This window comes from Pelobates fuscus, chromosome 12 (assembly GCF_036172605.1).
Source record: "Pelobates fuscus isolate aPelFus1 chromosome 12, aPelFus1.pri, whole genome shotgun sequence".
Taxonomy (NCBI): Eukaryota; Metazoa; Chordata; class Amphibia; order Anura; family Pelobatidae; genus Pelobates; species Pelobates fuscus.
In genome coordinates, this window is record NC_086328.1 from 39,506,723 (window position 1) to 39,521,840 (window position 15,118).

General features: G+C 45.2%; 1 protein-coding gene across 1 annotated transcript in view; it reads right to left on the minus strand.

The window, feature by feature from the left end:
- LOC134578629 (inactive hydroxysteroid dehydrogenase-like protein 1) overlaps window positions 1-15,118 on the minus strand; it is a 1,053,979-nt gene that overhangs the window by 618,925 nt on the left and 419,936 nt on the right. The gene's annotated exons all lie outside the window — the stretch shown is intronic.

Here is a 15,118-nt window from a genome sequence, read left to right on the forward strand (position 1 = left end):
CCAACGCCTAATGATGTGGTGTCCAGAATGAAGTGCTCCAATCTCATTTTCTTCTCCTTCATTTGACACAGTCTTCTTTGCCTTCTGAGGCTCCTTCTGCTCCTTTACCTTTCTGCTACTTTCTGCTTATTTTGCGCCCTTCTGCTCTCTTTCTGATCCCTTTCTGCTCCTTGATGGCCCTTCCTGCTTCTTGATGGCCCTTCCTGCTTCTTGCATACCCTTCCTGCTTCTTACTGCCCTTCCTGCTTCTTTCTGCCCCTTCCAGCTTCTTGCAGCCCCTTGCTGATCCTTTCTGTTCCTTCTGATTCTTCCTGCCCCTTCCTGCTCCTTGCTGCCCCTTCCTGCTCCTTGCAGACCCTCCCTGCTCCCTCTTCCTACTCCTTGCTGCCTCTTCCTACTCCTTGCTGCCCCTTCCTGCTCCTTGCTGCCCCTTCCTGTTCCTTGCTGCCCCTTCCTGCTCCTTGCTGTCCCTTCCTGCTCCTTGCTGTCCCTTCCTGCTCCTTGCTGCCCCTCCCTGCTCCTTGCTGCCCCTTCCTGCTCCTTGCTGCCTCTTCCTACTCCTTGCTGCCTCTTCCTACTCCTTGCTGACCCCTCTTGCTCCTTGCAGACCCTTCCTACTCCTTGCAGACCGTCCCTACCCCTTCCTGCTGCCCCTTCCTATTCCTTGCTGACCCCTCCTGCCTCTTGCAGACCCTTTCTGCTCCTTGCTGACCCCTCCTGCTCCTTGCTGCTCCTTCTACTTTACCCTCCTGTTCCTTGAAAACCTTTCGACCCCTTCCTGCTTCTTGCTGCCCCTTTCTATTCCTTGCTGGCCCCTCCTGCCCCTTGCAGAACCTTTCTGCTCCTTCTACTTTACCTTCCTCTATGCGGTCTCCCCCACCCCCCATCCCTCACTTACCTGCTCTGTAGGCTGCCTCTGTGCTGCTCCCCTGCGGTTTCAGTCATGAGAGAGAGGCAGGGATGTAGCTTCCTGCCTTTCTCCATTCACTTTATCAAGTCTCCAATGTCCCCTATGTATCAGTGTCCCCTATGTATCAGTGTCTCAGTGCCCCATGTCTCTCAGTGCCCATAGTGTCTCTGTGCCCGTAGTGTCTCTGTGCCCGTAGTGTCTCAGTGTCCCCTAGTATAAAAGAAAAAAATCTCAGGCACTCACTGTGATAGCTTTAAGCAGGTTTATTGGACACCACAACATTTTGACCTGTACCCAGGTTTTTATCAAGTCTCCAGTGTCCCCTATATATCACAGTATTTCAGTGCCCCATGTCTCCCTGTGTCCCCTCGTGTCTGTCACCCAGTGTCCCCAAGAGTCTCAGATTTCCCAGGTCTCCCAGTGTTCCCTAGTATCTGTGTCCCCATGTCTCCCAGTGTCCCAATGTCTCTCAATGTCCCCTAGTGACATGGGGACACTGGGAGACATGAGGACACAAACACTAAGGGACTGGGAGACATAGGGACACAGACATTCCCCCTTTTTGTGTATGTTCGCCCTTTCGGACGTTCTGGTTATGTGATTTGTGTCAGTAGCCCACCCTTTTACCGCATCCATAGACTTCCTGCTTTACTGGACACTGCTGTTAGGGGGTATGGGTTTACTTGAAAGATGAAAGCATGAGATTAGCAAAGGGTATGTGTTTTCTCATAGTTGCATCCTATGAGTTTCCCTACAGCATCATCTCCATCAGATACATGACGCTTAGGAGGTAGGACTGTTTTAGTGTTTTTGGTCAATAAGATTTTGTAATTAGGCCCATCATAATTATCAGCACCAGGCCCACTGGGCTCTTAATCCGGCCCTGAGTGAAATAAATAATATAGGATCAAATATTGATACTCACAAACGTGGAGCCAAATAAAATCACAAGGCTCTCATGAGTTGAACAAAATGACTCTTTAAGGATGTCCTCAATCCTGCTTCCTGATGGAATTAGTGGAAGTAATAGAGTCCTCAATCCTGCTTCCTGATGGAATTAGTGGAAGTAATAGATGAAGAGATGTCTTTTCAGAGGTAAACAATTCTTTATTGATAAAATAAGCACATATACCTATATGCTATAGTACCCAGCTACTGTAGCTCAAACCAGTGTGCATCTCAGTTTGCTCAATATGGGACTGTGAAGTGGCAGACCGGTAAAAGTATCTATTATAACCCCTGTTCACCACCATCAATGATGTGAGCATAAGACCTGGTTGCCTAGTCTGATGAATCATGTTTCTCTTTTGGCCATGTTCTTAGTTTACCTGGTAAATACATGGCAGCAGGATGCACATGGGAAGAAGGCAGGCCGGCAAAGGTAGTGTTATGCTCTGGGCAATGTTCTGCTGGGTAACCTAGGGTCCTGGAATGAACGAGGATGTTAATTTGTCACTTACCACCTACCTAGAGATTGTTGTGGACCATGTAGACCTCTTCATGGCTATGGTGTTCACTGATAACCACACTGCAGAAATTGGTTTGAGTAACATGACAAAAAGTTCAAGGTGTTGACTTGGCTTCCAAATTGCCCAGATCTCAATTCGATTAAGCATCTGTGGGATGTGCCGGAACAACAAATCTGATCCATGGAGGCCCCACCTCGCAACTTGCACGACTTAAAGGATCTGCTGCTAATGTCTTGGTCCAGATACCACAGTACACGTTCAGAGGTCTTGGGGAGTCTATGCCTCAACACATCAGAACTGTTTTGGCAACACAAGGGGGACATGCATGATATTAGACAGGTGGTTTTCATGTTTTGACTGATCTGTGTTGTGATTCGTGATCCGGTTTTCACTACCTTCCAAACCACCCAGGCCGGCGCTTTTTGGAAGGAAGCAGCTACCACTTAAGCTTCACAATTGCTCCCTTAACCACCAGAGAGCTCCCCCTCCACGCCAGGATATTACCCCGTTAATTCACAGAGAAGAGTCTCTGACTGCATGGAACTCTTTTCGGTCATTCTTTCCACAACGGTTGGCTGAAACTTTGAGGCGATGGCATTCGGACAATATACCATAGACCTGAGCGCTATTTTCACAAAATTGGTGCGTGGATCAGACTTTTCGAATGCTGTATTACAGATACCTTGTTTGACGTTTGTTTTGGGGTTATTTCTGTAAGGCATTCCCTGTATCCGGGAGATAATAATTATTTTACCAAGTATCAACTCAATTATCTCTCAGACACAGAGACGCCTGGGCGGGCTTAAAGGACCACTATAGGCACCCAGACCACTTCAGCTTAATGAAGTGGTCTGGGTGCCAGGTCCAGCTTGGTTTAACCCTTTAAGTCCGGAGGACGTACCATTACGCCACGCAGAAACCGGCTCTAAACGCCGGCGGGCGTAATAGTACGTCCTCGCTTTTATTGCCGCCCACGTGGCCGGCGGTATTCTCCCGCTGCAGATCGCGGTCGGGGGGGATGCCTGGCCCCCCGGGCAACCCCCCCTGTGGCCGGTGACCGCGATCTGCAGTCTCTGATCGCAGTGACAGGCTGTCACTGCGACCAGTATTCAGCATGTGTCAGCCGATTTCAAATCGGCTGACACATGCGGCCGGCGGCTTTCCCGTTGTGCAGATCGCGGTCGGGGGACTTACCTGGCCCCCCAGGCAGTCCCCCTGGGGTCAGTGACCGCGATCTGCTAAGTCTGATCGCAGTGACAGGCTGTCACTGCGATCTCAAAGCACTCTGATCGCAGTGACAGCCTGTCACTGCGATCAGTGTTACATGTGTCAGCCTATTGGCTGACACATGTAACTGGCACAGTGATCCCCCTGCAGATTGGAAGGGGGGAGTGCTTGTACCACCCAGGCACTCCCCCCTGTGGTCAATTACCCAATCTGCAGGAGGTGATCACAGTGACAGGCAGTCACTGTGATCACTGATCCTGTGTGTCAGCCAGTGATGTGAAATCACTGTCTGACACTGTCTCTGCCCCCTGTCCTGTAAAAAAAAGAAAATATTAGTTCAAAAAATAAATAAAAAAAATTACAGTTACAAATAAAATATACTTAGATCATATATATTATATATATATGATCTAAGTATATATATATATACACATACACACACACACACACATTTACACATACACGACGTGTATTTAAATATTAATAAATATATATATATATATATATTAATATCAAATTACACGTAGACTGATACTGATTAAATATATATATAATTATTGTTATATATATTTATATATAATATAAAAAAATATATATGTAAATACGTAAAAAAATAAAATTAAAAAAATATTTAAAAATAAATAATTAAAAAATATATAGATGTGTGTTATTTCGTTCTAACTGTATTGTGATAATAATATATATATATTTATATCAAAATACACGTAGAACAAAATAATATATATCATAATATATATATCTATATACATAAATATATACGTATATATCACTATATATACCTATATATAAATAAAAATATTTAAAAAAAATTATATATATATATACGTATATATACACATATGTATATATATACATATATTAATTCTACACATATATTTATGTAATCATTTTACATAATTAGGTATCCTAATTGTGAAGAAATGACTATATTATTCGATATTTTGTTGCATAGTTCTTGTTTTTTGTGTATTTTTCATTCGGCAGATGGGACTGCCGAACAGAGACCACCCCTGGCTCACTTAACTTCAAAGCCGGCATCACTTTCACCCTCTATGTGTGCGGTCAGCGTTCGTACTGCCGAACGCCACGTGGCAGAGAAAACCGCGGCCATCTTTTTTTCGCCAAACAAAGGCAGCGGGACTTGGTCGTCGAGTGTTCTGGAACTAAAATCGGACACTCGACTTCCCAAACACCGGTCTCAATCATACGAACGCTGGAACTAGTGATACCGATTAGCTAGGAGAGCGCTATTCGGTACAAATATGCACACGAATGAGGGGAACAATCGCTGCTAGGAGCCAGGGGAATTCATTCGGTACTTTTATGCATTTTTTCCCTTTTTCTGAAGTGACCGGCAAAACCACACGAACCTCTGGAACTATTTTGGGCAGTCCGCCCACAGTGAACCGGTCACAAAGGACTTCCATACTTTTTGCGAACCCCTGAACCGATCCGGGTGAAATTTGGATATGTTGGTCACCCGGATCGGGGCTATCAGGGGATATAGTATTTGTGGGGATACCCCAGGTATAAAGGGGTGTTCCAGAAATTGGGGAAAATAGTGAATTTTCAGCCTGGAGATAATTAGGTTGTTACTATATCAGACCTGATTATCTCCAGGACTAGGGGAGGGAACTGCCTGTTTGTATTGGGTGTGTTTTATATTTTTACTGTTCGGGATTGGATAAATGTTACTCCTCCCTGTGGGATGTCCCCTTGCATGGGGACCTGCATAAAAAGCCATGTGTGTGAATAAACGTTAGTTCTACTTGTATCCTGAACCTGGACTCTGACTGTTATTTGGAATTCGTATGCTGTAACAAGGGAATTATCTTATGCAGCTGTTTTATTCCGTATGGATTTCGGTTCCTGTAACTATCGAAGCAAGCTCGCACTACCTTAGACGCTGACCTTTCGGGAGGAAACTACCGAACGCGGTTTGTCTAAACTTGGTTTCCTTACAACTGGTGGCAAGCGGAGGGATTCGAATCCCGAATGGACGTTACAAACCAAGCAAGGGAATGAATGGCTCAGCAGTACCAGCTACTTAAAAGAACCACACTAAAGGATTTACTGGAAGCTCGAGGCAGAGTGGCAAGTAACAAGACAAAAGCCACGTTAATTGCGGAATTAATACAGAGCGATAATACCAGTAATACAGAGATGGATCAAGAGGAAGAAACCGTGATGCAAAAGGACATCCGATGGATGGTCAGTCTATTGGGACCCAACCCAACTACAGAGGCGCTTTTGCAGGTCATGGCACAAGCCAGACAAGCGCAAAAAGAGCGAGAGGACCGGGACAGGCCGGCACAAGGAGATTTACTGCACTCCCCGGGAAGTACTGGGGAGATACCAAAGAAGGTAAATTATGCAGCCTTTAAATCGTTTAATGACAATGAGATGGAAATTGACAGTTACTTGCAAGACTTTGAACGTCAATGTGCACTGGAGGGATTAGACTCCACGAAATGGGCTGCAGTCATTAGCAGTAAATTGTCAGGTAGAGCAGCCGAGGCGCTGCGAGCAGTACCTGAGGGGGACATACATAATTATGAAAAAGTAAAAGACATTTTGTTGGCCAGATATGCTGTAACTCCGGAGGCATACCGAAAAAAATTTAGAGAGCTGAGGAAGACTGGGAGAGATTCCCATACGGAATGGGCTTTTCGGCTACAACGGGCGGCCCGCAATTGGATGAAGGGCTGCCAAGCAACCACTCTGGAGGATGCTTTGCAACTAATGTTACTGGAGCAATTTTTTAATCACTCTGCAGAGGACATAAAAGACTGGGTTAAAGATAGAAAACCAAAAACTGTGGAGGAAGCCGCTAGGCTAGCGGATGAGTATCAGGATAATAGGAGGAAGGAGCAAGGGGTGAGCAGACCACCTTTTAAGCCTAACTACCAGGCTCCAACAACCCCTACCCCTCCTAGACCCTCCATGAGTAACCCTTCACCGAACCCAGCAAACACACCACGTCCCCCTGCAGTGTGCCATTATTGCAAGCAACCAGGGCATTATAAGAATCAGTGCCCTCGCTTAAACCGGGGAAGCTGGGAAAGGCAACCCCCACAACAACCCAGGGCAGCTGCTCATTGTGTGCAACAGGAAGGCACAACCGGTGTTCCTAACCAAGAAGAACAGTGGAGTGTGTTACACGAGGTCAACCCAGTTCAAGCTGGGGGTGACAACCGGGACCACCACCGCCAATGGATTACCGTAGATGGCGTGGGGGCCCGGGCTCTGAGAGACTCTGGGGCTACTTTGACTGTAGTGCAACCTCACACGATCAGAGCGCAAGCTCGCACCGGACGCACAGTCGCTGTGAGGGTGGCTGGGGGCGCTATCCACAAACTGCCCACCGCTAATATCCTTGTTGATTGGGGTTCCGGGTCCAAACAGCTGGAGGTGGGGATTATGCAAGAACTACCCGCCGAAGTTTTGTTGGGAAATGATGTAGGGTGCTTGACCTCCCAACTGGCCCGAGACCCACCTGCCGAGGCATACCCAGTTACCACCCGAGCTCAAGCCAGACTGGAAGCTCCGCTGCACTCTGAGGAAAACCAGGTAAGAGTCGAAATACCCCCCTTACCCGATCCTCCCTTTCCTTTCTGGGATACCCCCCAGGGGTTTGAACAAGAGCAGCGTACCGACCCCACATTAGAGGGTTATAGGAAGGCCGCGGCCGTTACCCCAGGGAACAACCCGCACGAAAAGTTTGAGTGGTATAAGGGATTGCTGTATAGAGTGACCGAGGGGGTGGGACAGGGGGCCACCCAGGTCATCAAAAGACAGTTAATTGTACCCCGTAAATTCCGGGCTGAGTTGTTAAAACTCAGTCATGACATTCCCCTAGCAGGACATTTAAGGGTCAAAAAGACAAGAGACAGGTTAACCCAAACCTTCTTCTGGCCCAGGGTCACCCAGGACCTCAAGTATTACTGCAGGACGTGCGACGTCTGCCAAAGGGTAGGAAAAAGGGGAGACCTTCGGAAGGCCAAACTTCACCCATTGCCCATTATAGAACAGCCCTTTCACCGAGTAGCGGTAGATTTAATAGGACCCCTCAGCCGACCCAGCCAGTCGGGCAAAAAGTTCATATTAACCGTGGTCGACTACGCCACTAGATACCCGGAGGCAGTCGCCCTCACCAATATAGAGGCAGAGACCGTGGCCGAAGCCCTTATTCAGATATTCACCCGAGTAGGTTTCCCACAAGAGATCCTATCCGATCGGGGAACTCAGTTCACGGCTACCCTGACACAACAATTGTGGCAGAGCTGTGGAGTGAAACCCCTGTTCAGCGCCCCGTACCATCCCCAGACTAACGGGCTCTGTGAACGTTTCAATGGCACTCTAAAACAGATGCTAAAAACCTTTACGGAGTCCCACAAGAACTGGGAAAAATTCCTCCCCCACCTTCTGTTTGCCTACCGTGAGGTGCCCCAGGCCTCCACTGGGTTTTCCCCCTTCGAACTCCTGTACGGGAGAAAAGTTCGGGGCCCACTGGAGCTCGTACGGGAGCACTGGGAGGGCAATACAGACGAGGGGGGAGTCCCTATCGTCCAGTATGTCCTGGAGTTCCGGGACCGTCTGCGGGCGCTCACCGCATCGGTTCGGGAGAACCTGCAGACGGCCCAGGAGGACCAGAGGAAATGGTACGATAGGGGAGCCCAAGATAGAGTACTAGACTTAGGGCAGAAGGTGTTAGCTTTGAGGCCAGTTAAAAAGGATAAGCTCCAAGCCGCATGGCAGGGACCATTTAAGGTAGTCGAACGGGTTAGCGAGACCACCTACATCGTGAGCAAATGCTCAGATGAAAGGCTGACCAAAGCCTTCCATGTGAATATGCTCAAACCATACTTTGAGAGAACAGAGGATGTGGGCGCCGTGTGTGCGCCCGCCACAGAAGATAGTGAGGGACTACCCCTCCCCGATTTACTAGACACCGCTCCCTGTACTATTGACCAAGTAAGCTTGGGTCAAAATTTAAACCCCCTAGAGAAAGGTGAGGCCACGCAACTGCTGCAGAGATACCAAGAGATGTTTTCAGCCACCCCAGGCTATACCTCCGCTGCGGTACACCGCGTGGAAACCCAGGGAGAGACGCCACTGCGGCAACAACCATATCGGATCCCGGAAGCAGTGCGTGAGAGTATGCTCACCGAGTTAAGGGATATGTTACAGTTAGGGGTAATAGAACCCTCGCAAAGTCCTTGGGCCTCCCCGGTAGTACTAGTACCGAAGCGCGACGGCACCACGCGCTTCTGTGTAGACTATCGGAGGCTTAACGATCGTACCATAACAGACGCCTACCCCATGCCCAGAATAGATGAGCTCTTAGACCGTATGGCGGGGGGGAACTACTTGACTACCCTGGACCTGTGCAAAGGTTATTGGCAGATCCCCTTGGAGCCTGCGGCCATCCCCAAGTCGGCATTCGTCACCCCTTTCGGGCTATACCAATTCAAGGTTATGCCCTTTGGGATGAAGAATGCCCCGGCTACCTTTCAGAGGATGGCCGATAGGCTCCTGGAGGGGTTTCAGGACTTCGCATGCGCGTATCTAGACGATATTGCCGTCTACAGCCGCACATGGGGAGACCATCTGGGCCATGTGTCCAGGGTACTCCAACGAATCCACCTCGCAGGGCTCACGTTAAAACCCGACAAATGTCACGTAGGTCTGGCCGAGGTACAGTATCTCGGCCACAGGGTGGGCTCCGGTAGACAGCGTCCAGAGCCAGCTAAGGTAGAGGCCATAGCGAACTGGCCCCAACCTCGGACCAAAACCCAGGTACTAGCTTTCTTAGGGACGGCCGGTTATTATAGAAAGTTTGTCCCAGAGTACAGCGCCCTGGCCAAACCCCTCACCGACCTTACCAAAAAGGCCCTCCCCAAACAGGTTTCCTGGACCTCAGAGTGCACGGACGCTTTCCAGAAGCTTAAAGCGGCATTGAGTGAGGCTCCTGTGTTGGCAGCACCCGACTACACTAAACAATTTCTTGTACACACAGATGCCTCCATGTTCGGACTGGGAGCCGTGCTAAGCCAAGTGGGCACAGACGGCATGGAACACCCGGTGGCATACCTCAGCCGTAAACTGTTACCCCGAGAAGTCAGCTATGCCACCGTAGAAAAAGAATGTTTGGCCCTCGTGTGGGCACTCAAGAAGCTACAGCCCTATTTGTATGGGCGGGCATTTACCCTTATGACGGACCACAACCCCCTGGTATGGCTTAACCGGGTAGCTGGAGACAATCCCAGGCTATTACGGTGGAGCCTAGCCCTTCAACCTTATAATTTCACTATGCAGTACCGGCCCGGAAAACAAAATGGTAATGCGGATGGCCTGTCACGCCAGACCGAACTGGACTCCTAAACCGCTACTTTTCTCGGACATCCCCAAGCCAACCCGACAGGGTCTAGGCGGGTATGCCGACCTATGGACTTATAGGGGAGCAGTGTGAAGAAATGACTATATTATTCGATATTTTGTTGCATAGTTCTTGTTTTTTGTGTATTTTTCATTCGGCAGATGGGACTGCCGAACAGAGACCACCCCTGGCTCACTTAACTTCAAAGCCGGCATCACTTTCACCCTCTATGTGTGCGGTCAGCGTTCGTACTGCCGAACGCCACGTGGCAGAGAAAACCGCGGCCATCTTTTTTTCGCCAAACAAAGGCAGCGGGACTTGGTCGTCGAGTGTCTGGAACTAAAATCGGACACTCGACTTCCCAAACACCGGTCTCAATCATACGAACGCTGGAACTAGTGATACCGATTAGCTAGGAGAGCGCTATTCGGTACAAATATGCACACGAATGAGGGGAACAATCGCTGCTAGGAGCCAGGGGAATTCATTCGGTACTTTTATGCATTTTTTCCCTTTTTCTGAAGTGACCGGCAAAACCACACGAACCTCTGGAACTATTTTGGGCAGTCCGCCCACAGTGAACCGGTCACAAAGGACTTCCATACTTTTTGCGAACCCCTGAACCGATCCGGGTGAAATTCGGATATGTTGGTCACCCGGATCGGGGCTATCAGGGGATATAGTATTTGTGGGGATACCCCAGGTATAAAGGGGTGTTCCAGAAATTGGGGAAAATAGTGACTTTTCAGCCTGGAGATAATTAGGTTGTTACTATATCAGACCTGATTATCTCCAGGACTAGGGGAGGGAACTGCCTGTTTGTATTGGGTGTGTTTTATATTTTTACTGTTCGGGATTGGATAAATGTTACTCCTCCCTGTGGGATGTCCCCTTGCATGGGGACCTGCATAAAAAGCCATGTGTGTGAATAAACGTTAGTTCTACTTGTATCCTGAACCTGGACTCTGACTGTTATTTGGAATTCGTATGCTGTAACAAGGGAATTATCTTATGCAGCTGTTTTATTCCGTATGGATTTCGGTTCCTGTAACTATCGAAGCAAGCTCGCACTACCTTAGACGCTGACCTTTCGGGAGGAAACTACCGAACGCGGTTTGTCTAAACTTGGTTTCCTTACACTAATTAATTACAATTAGCGGGACCTGCCTGACAACCCATGCCGAAAGTATAGGGAATTTAATTTGCTAGCACTATATTTAACCCTATAACTTTCCAAGACACCATAAAACCTGTACATGGGGGGTACTGTTTTACTCGGGAGACTTTGCTGAACACAAATATTAGTGTTTCAAAACAGTAAAATGTATTACAACGATGATATCGCCAGTAAAAGTGACGTTTTCTGCATTTTTCACGCACAAACAGCACTTACACGGACGATATTATTGCTGCAATACTTTTTACTGTTTTGAAATACAAATATTTGTGTTGAGCGAAGTCTCCCGAGTACAATAGTACCCCACATGTACAGGTTTTATGGTGTTTTCAAAAGTTACAGCGTCAAATATAAGGCTTGTGTTTCATTTTTTCACATTAAAATTCGCCAGATTGCTTACGTTGCCTTTGTGACCCTATGGTAGCCCAAGAATGAAAATTACCCCTATGATGGCATACCATTTGCAATAGTAGACAACCCAAGGTATTGCAAATGGGGTTTGTCCAGACTTTTTTAGTAGCCACTTAGTCACAAACACTGGCCAAAATTAGCGTTTTTTGTATTTTTCACACACAAACAAATACTAACGCTAACTTTGGCCAGTTTTTGTGACCAAATGGCTACTAAAAAAGACTGGGCATACCCCATTTGCAATACCTTGGGTTGTCTACTATTGCAAATGGTATGCCATTATGGGTGTAAATTTAATTCCTGGGCTACTATACAGTCTCAAAGGCAACGTAACCAATCTGGCGAATTTCAATTTCAAATGTAACACGCTATATTTGACCCTGTAACTTCCCAAAACACCATAAAACCTGTACATAGGGGGTACTGTTTTACACGTGAGACATCGCTGAATACAAATATGTGTATTGTATTGCAGTAAAAGCAAACAGTTTTTTGACATCCACAGTTAAAATGTCACATAGAACTAAAAAAAATTAAAAAAAAAAATTTTTCTCCCATTTTTTTATATATTTTTTATATTAAATTATGTTTAATACCTAAATATTTGATGTTAAATGAAAGCCCTGTTTCCCCTGAATAAAATGATATATAATAAGGGGGGGTGCATTTCATATGAAAGAGGTTAATTACGGTTGGACAGACATATAGCGCAAATGCCAGGTTTTGTTTACGTTTTGTTCTGTTCACAACTTGTACATTTGGCTGCGGTGTTAAGGGGTTAACCCTTTTTTCTATAAACATAGCACTTTCAGAAAAACTGCTATGTTTATATTAGGGTTAATCCAGCCTCTAGTGGCTGTCTCATTGACAGCCGCTAGAGGCGCTTCTCACTGTGAAAATCACAGTGAGAAGACGCCAGTGTCCGTAGGAAAGCATTGTGAATGCTTTCCTATGAGACTGGCTGAATGCGTGCGCGGCTCTTGCCGCGTATGCGCATTCAGCCGAGGAGGCGGAGAGGAGGAGGAGAGCTCCCAGCCCGTTGCTGGAGAAAGAGGTAAGTTTAACCCCTTCCTCACCCTAGAGCCCGGCGGGAGGGGGACCCTGAGGGTGGGGGCACTGTTTTCCTGGTACTATAGTGGAGTATGTTTTCCTGGCACTATAGTGGTCCTTTAACCCCTTAACGCCGTTACGGCGTTCTATGCCGTCGCGGCTTTAAAGGGCTTTAAAGCCGTTGCGGCGGCATAGAACGCCGTAACGGCTGAAGCCCCCAGGAGGTAAGCTATACTTACCTCCGCCGCGATCCTCTTCTGGGGGTCTGCCTGAGAGCCCAGGCAGCCCCCCTCCGGCAAATGAGGCCCCCGGGGGCCATGTGATCGCTCTCAAAGAGCGATCACATGGCCCCCTATAGCTGGCTATGGATCTGCCAGCAGGGGGACTGTCTAAAATATCAGAGAGTCCCCCTGCTGGTAGGTAGTGTAAAAAAAAAATTAAATACACATGTTAAAATAAAATACAAGTATTTATATATATATAATATATGTATATATATTATATATATAATATATATACATATTATATATATGTAACGTCATACGTAATGTATTTTAATATTAATATTAGTATATATATTAGTATTAAAATACACTTAGAATGACGTTACATATATAATATGTATATATATATTATATATATAATAGATCTACATATATATATTATATATATATACGTATAATTACAATAATAAATAAATAAAATAATAAAATAAATAAATAAAATATTGAAACAAAATTTAAAATAAATTATATATTCATATGTAATTTCATTCTAACTGTATTTTGTTATTAATATATATATATTGGAAACAGAATACACTTAGAATGACATTCTATATATATCTATCTATATATAAAATACAAATAACCGCAAATTTATATAGATAGATAAATACATATAATTACATGAAAGATTACATTAGTATACACGTAGAATTTAAATACCTATAAATGCATATATATTAAAATTCTACGTGTATATTTAAGTAATTTTTTAACATAATTATGTCATTTAATTAATTAAAATTTGATTGACATGCCTGACAACACAGGGAGAAAGTGCAGAGAATTTAATTCGCAAGCACTATATTTGACCCTGTAACTCTCCAAGACACCATAAAACCTGTATATAGGGGGTACTGTTTTACTCGGGAGACTTCGCTGAACTCAAATATTAGTGTTTCAAACTGGTAAATTGTATTACAACGATGATATTTTAAGTAAAAGTGACGTTTTTTGCAAACGGCACTTTTATGGACTATATTATTGTTGTTATATGTTTTACTGTTTTAAAACACTAATATTTGTGTTTAGTGAAGTCTCCCAAGAATAACAGTACCCCCCATGTACAGGTTTTATGGTGTTTTGGAAAGTTAGAGAGTCACATATAAGGCTCGCATTTCATTTTTTTGACATTGAAATTTGCCAGATTGGTTATGTTGCCTTTGAGACCGTATGGTAGCCCAGGAATAAGAATTACCCCCATGATGGCATACCATTTGCAAAAGTAGACAACCCAAGGTATTGCAAATGGGGTATGTCCAGTCATTTTTAGTAGCCACTTAGTCACAAACACTGGCCAAATATTAGTTTTTTGCTTTTTTCACACAGAAACAAATATGAACGCTAACTTTGGCCAGTGTTTGTGACTAAGTGGCTACTAAAAAAGACTAAACATACCCCACGTTCAATACCTTGGGTTGTCTACTTTTTCAAATGGTATGCCATTATGGGGGTAATTCTCATTCCTGGGCTACCACACCATCTCAAAGGTAACATTACTAATCTGGCAAATTTCAATTTGAAAATGGAACGTTCTATATTTGACCCTGTAACTTTCCAAAACACCATAAAACCTGTTAATGGGGGGTACTGTTGTACTCGTGAGACATCGCTGATTACAAATATGTGCATTTTGTTGCAGTAAAACCTAACAGTATTATGACATTTACAGCTAAAATGTGAGGCGGAACTACAAATTAAAAAAAAAAATTCTAATTTCTTACAGTTTTTTTTATTTTATTCATAATAAATTGTTTCATATATAAATATTTTATATGAAATGAAAGCCCTGTTTCTCCTGAACAAAATGATATATAATAAGTGTGGGTGCATTTAATATGAAAGAGGTGAATTACGGTTGAACAGACATATAGCGCAAATTCCAGTTTTTGTTTACGTTTTGTTTTGATCAGAACGTGCACTATTGACTCCGTCCTGAAGGGGTTAAGTGTTTCTGAATAGAGACCCCATGCTGGGGGTCTGGGTATCAATGTGATTACTTTTGGCTGAATAAACCAGTTCTTGTACCCCTCATTAAGTCTCGACTAATCACTGATTCACTACGGGATCCTGGAGAAACTACAACTTGGTAACACTCTGGGTACAGGTGCTCCATTACATGTTTGTACTTCGATGTCTTTACCTGGGATGTTTTCGTTTTTTTTTTTATTATTCAATTTTTCCAATTTT